Raw genomic sequence first — 5,000 nt, forward strand, 5'->3', positions numbered from 1 at the left:
ACAAAACAGGATGAATGAAACACCACAGATGAATGAGATGATGTGGTAGTGGCGTAGTTAAGACAATTAAATGGTACTGTGGTGTAGTAAATACATATGTGAAGGCTTTTGGTTGCATATAGTGACTTTTATTTGCGTTGTTAAAATAATTTTGCGTTGTTAAAATAATCCAACTTGCATTTTCACAAATTGTAACCAAAAAAATTCTAAGTCCAAAAAAATTCAAGTAATGATGGTGAGCACAAAAGGTTTAAAGTGTGCAGCTCATGGTCAAGTTGAATCAGAATTCCTTTTCCTTAGAAACATCCTCTTTTATCCCTATAGAAAAATTTCCCATAGTTCCATTATTTCCACACCCCCTTGTGGTTTCGACAGTTCCATGTCAGTCTACAATCCAACCCCTAATAGTAAGACCCAATCATATTCAAACCTGAAACGTCAATTCCCACATATTGATGTTAAACTCCGCCTTTTATCATATAACATTATTTTGATAAATGCCCGTTTCACATGTTTCAACACGATAACCTATCCACTAGTGCGGGGCGGTCCTTGGCAAGCTTAAGGACCACGGTCCTACGGTCCTTGGGAAATGAAGACCGCAAGGACCGGTCTCTAGACCGGTCCGTTCATTCTTGAACCGTTAAAGACCGCTACACGATGAAAACCGTGGTCTACAGGAGTAAAACACACGGAGTAGTCACACTCATTTCAAATTGTAACCTAATTAGAGAAGAGGGGTGATGCCTTCTTTATTTGCTCACCGTACTTCATTGTTACTTCGATAATTTAATAAAATTTGAAATTTATCCCCATTAACGGAGATAATGGCATCGCCCAAGGCGTTGATCGAGTTGTTCGTGGCGTTGATACACACACGCAACTCCTACCCCCCCCCCCCACACACACACACACATTAGAGGGCAGCGAGCATTGAAGAGTAAGAGAGAGAGACGTGAAGTTATAATAAGAGGGGGTGGATGAGGTGATAAGAGGGGTCGATGGTGACTTTTCGCCAGATCTAACAAACTCAGCTACCCATTCATTGCTGAGTAGACAGGGATTCAGAAAAAAATCGACTGCACCCGGGATCGATCTCTGGCCCTTTGCGTATAAAGAGAGTGCTCTATCAACTGAGCTATCGGGGTCCCCAAATATTCTATTGGACCTTTTAAAAATACAGACGTTATAACTGTTTTTTTTGGACGGAAGAAACTAATGAAACTCATATTATTTGATTAGTTAAAACACCAAACGAAATTTTAATATTATTGTATTATTTTAAATGACAACACTGCGATAGAAAGGAGTGGCGACAAGAGATGGACAAAAGAAAACAAAAAATTAGGCTACAAAAAATCAGACTTGCAACTTGCTAGGTTCGACACACACACACACACACACACACACACACACACACACACATCTTTAGTAGTCACATACATTTCAAACAATAACCCATTAGAGAAGAGGGGTCATGCCTTCATCATAGATCATTGTCATTGCGATCATTATGGTGTAGTAAATTTTGAAATTTACCCCGTATAATGGAATCGTCCAAGGCGTGCGCCTCCTGTTCCCCCCATCTCACACACGAAAGGGCGGTTTGCGGAGTGGAGGGAGGTGGTCGTCTGCCTCTATGGTCGTCTGTGTCGTTTAGTGTATGGCAAAGGGGGGTGGGTGCGATTAATTAAGTGGGATGGGTGGTGATTGGTGGAAGATAGGCAAAGGGCCGAGGCAACGAATTGCTGGGGAAGTAGTATGGCGCGAGACCGTTGAAAGGTGATAAGAAGTGAGGACCGCCGGCGGTCTTCCTCTTTGGGACTGGACCACGGTTCACAGCTAAAAGACCGTGGGACCGGTCCTCGGTCCGGTCCTCAGCGCGGCACTACTATCCACTAACTTGGACACAAAACGGTCTCAAATAACCTGGACATAAAACTGAGCACACGTGTCATGCGTCTCAAATAGCTTGGACATAAAACTGTGCAGAGGTATGATGCGTCTCAAATAGCTTGGACATAAAACTGCCCACACGTGTCATGCACTGACCAAGCTTAACTGATATGCCCTCACTATGTACTCACTAAACCCATTTGCTGATATATATAATTGACAGTTTTGCACCAAATTTCTTAGATAATCTTTTGCATAGGCTTACTCTCTTACATTACAATTTTAAGACAATTAAATGTTACAATTTTAAGAAAATGAATTGTTATAATGTTAAGAAAATTAAGTCCTACCATTTTAAGAAAATTAAATGTTTCAATTTTAATAAAATGAAATGTGACAATTGTAGATAGATCGTTTACTATGTTACTCGATTTAAAAAAAAAAAAAGAAAATTTATTTCTGGGCTAAATCAATCTTCCCTCATTATTTCCAACCACTGAACCGAGTTGTAAAAAGATCTTTGTCTTCTCACAGCAGGCGATTTGAGGATAATTTACATGTTAATTGTAAATCCGTAAGATACACACTAGGATAAATATACTTGTGTAAATGGATAGGATACAATACATGACGTATCAAATTATTTATAGGTGGGTAGGATCGCGTGGCATGAAATAGAATTAACGATAAAGATCTGAACAAAGATGTATTGAAAGCAGGCAAGAAAAATACAAGGAACAAAACAAAAAAAATAACCCCATCCCAAAATCTCAAGTCTGCCTCGAGCGAGACAGCATCATGCTCCCTAGCTTTTCAATGTGAAATAGAATGGTGGTGCCGTGCATGAATTAATTACTGAACTGGGTCATTGAGGGGGTGGGGGCGGGGTGGGAGGTGGGGGTTTCCAGTAGCTCAGTAGGTAGAGCACTCGCTTCCCACGCAAAGGGACCAAGATCGATCCCGGGTGCGGTCGATAATTATTTTTTTTCTGACAACCCTGTCCATCCACCCAGCAGTGAATGGGTAGCTGAGTCTTGTTTGATTTGCAGGAAAGTACTTTTCGATAGACTAGCGTCCTGTCCAAAGGATCTCAAGCAATTTCTATTGCCCGTTTAACGCTATAGAAACCGGGATTAACCGAAGGAAAGAAAGAGTTAATTAAATTTTATAAGCGACGTTAACATTGCATTTTTAGCATTTGGTTCATCTAGACACAACACCGTTTTATGATGATATTACGCTATATATATATATATATAAACCAAAACGAAACCGTGTAATAATTGTCAATAGTGCTCAACTTTTTTATAAAAGGAGTTGCTAATGAAATATTCTAAGTGTAATTTTCTTCATCTTCCACAATATTTATTGTTTCATATGCACGGGCAATCTTCAATATATATTATATATATATATATATATATATATATATATATATATATATATATATATATATGCATAATGAGGTGTGTATGGAAGAGATAACAAGGCTTCTTTCCTTGAGATTCTGTTTCTAACAAAAAGAGGCTTTGATAGCGACATGCACCGTATCTAGATAAAATCACATCTTTTTTTATTCTTTCTTGTTGAAATATTCGATATAAGACGGGAGACGAGTGATATGGAAATAGGCTATACAAATAGGATTCAATAGTCGTAACGTCACTTCCTTCCTAATGACGCATGGTAACTTAGTAACACTGGCTCTAAACTATCGGAACAATGGCGGACGCCCGTATGAAATATTTCTCCGGCGAGCATAAAAGCGTATCCAGAGGAAAAAACCACATAAATTTAATCGTGTTTTGACTTTTACACATTCTGATCACAAGGCATATGAAAAGTTCTAGCCAGCTTGAAGAATAAACAATAATGATTTTCTTTGTTTAGAACCAAGATGGCCGCCGTTACTGGGCGACGTGACATCAGAATATTGAATCCAATTGTGATAAATATTTTTTTTTAGCTTTTATAGAGGTCAATATCCCATAAACGTGCTCAAGCCCTTTTACAAGGTGATCGCTAGCCAACAGCAACACTTAACATATGGGACGAGCATGATTCCTGTCAGGCGATATTACAATATATTTTTTTGCGACGGAGACCACGCTTTTAACGGCCAGGTACTCATTTTACACCTGAGTATACTGAAAAGATTTGATCAAAGGACTCCACAATGTGCGACTCCAAAGTGACTTCGAACCCAGGACCTTCCGACCGGAATGGCGATTGATGATATGATGATGATGATGATGATGGACGATGACGATGACGATACGATGACAATTGACGATGATGTGATGACTGATGATATGATGGCACTATTACTACACTACCACTACTACTACTACTACTACTACTACTACTTATCTACTACTACTACTACTACTACTACTACTATTACTATACTACTACTATATACTACATACTACTATCTACTACTACTATCTACTAAACTACTCTACTACAACATACTACATCTACTACAACTACATCTACTACAAATATACTACATACATACTACTATACTACACTATACTACTATACTACATATATACTACTACTAACATATACTACACTACACTACTACTCTACTACTACTACTACTTACTACTAACTACTACTACTATACTACTACAACTACTTACTACTACTAATCTACTACTACTAATTGATATACTATATACTGCTACTATTACTACTCTTACTACTAACTCTACTACTACTACTACACTATACTACTATACTAACTATACTACTATTACTATACTATTACTACTACATACTACTACTATACTACTTACTATACTATACTACTACTATACTACACTATTACTCATACTACTACATATTACTACTATACTACTATACTACTACTACACTACTACTACTACTATACTACTTACTACTACTACTACTATACTACTATACTACTACTATACTACTACTACTATATACTACTACTATACTATACTACTATACTACTATCAACTATACTACTATACTACTATACTACTTACTTACTACTACATACTACTACTATACTACTACTATACTACTTACTACTATTACATATTACTACTATTACTACTACTATACTACTA

The 5,000-nt window shown here is 37.5% G+C and overlaps 1 protein-coding gene across 3 annotated transcripts in view; it reads left to right on the forward strand.

The window, feature by feature from the left end:
* Window positions 1-5,000, forward strand: part of LOC144957384 (uncharacterized) — a 70,483-nt gene that overhangs the window by 10,546 nt on the left and 54,937 nt on the right. The window lies entirely within an intron of this gene.

This window comes from Berghia stephanieae, chromosome 11, assembly GCF_034508935.2.
Source record: "Berghia stephanieae isolate SIO BIC M18660-M18661 chromosome 11, UCSD_Bste_1.3, whole genome shotgun sequence".
NCBI classification, from domain to species: Eukaryota; Metazoa; Mollusca; class Gastropoda; order Nudibranchia; family Aeolidiidae; genus Berghia; species Berghia stephanieae.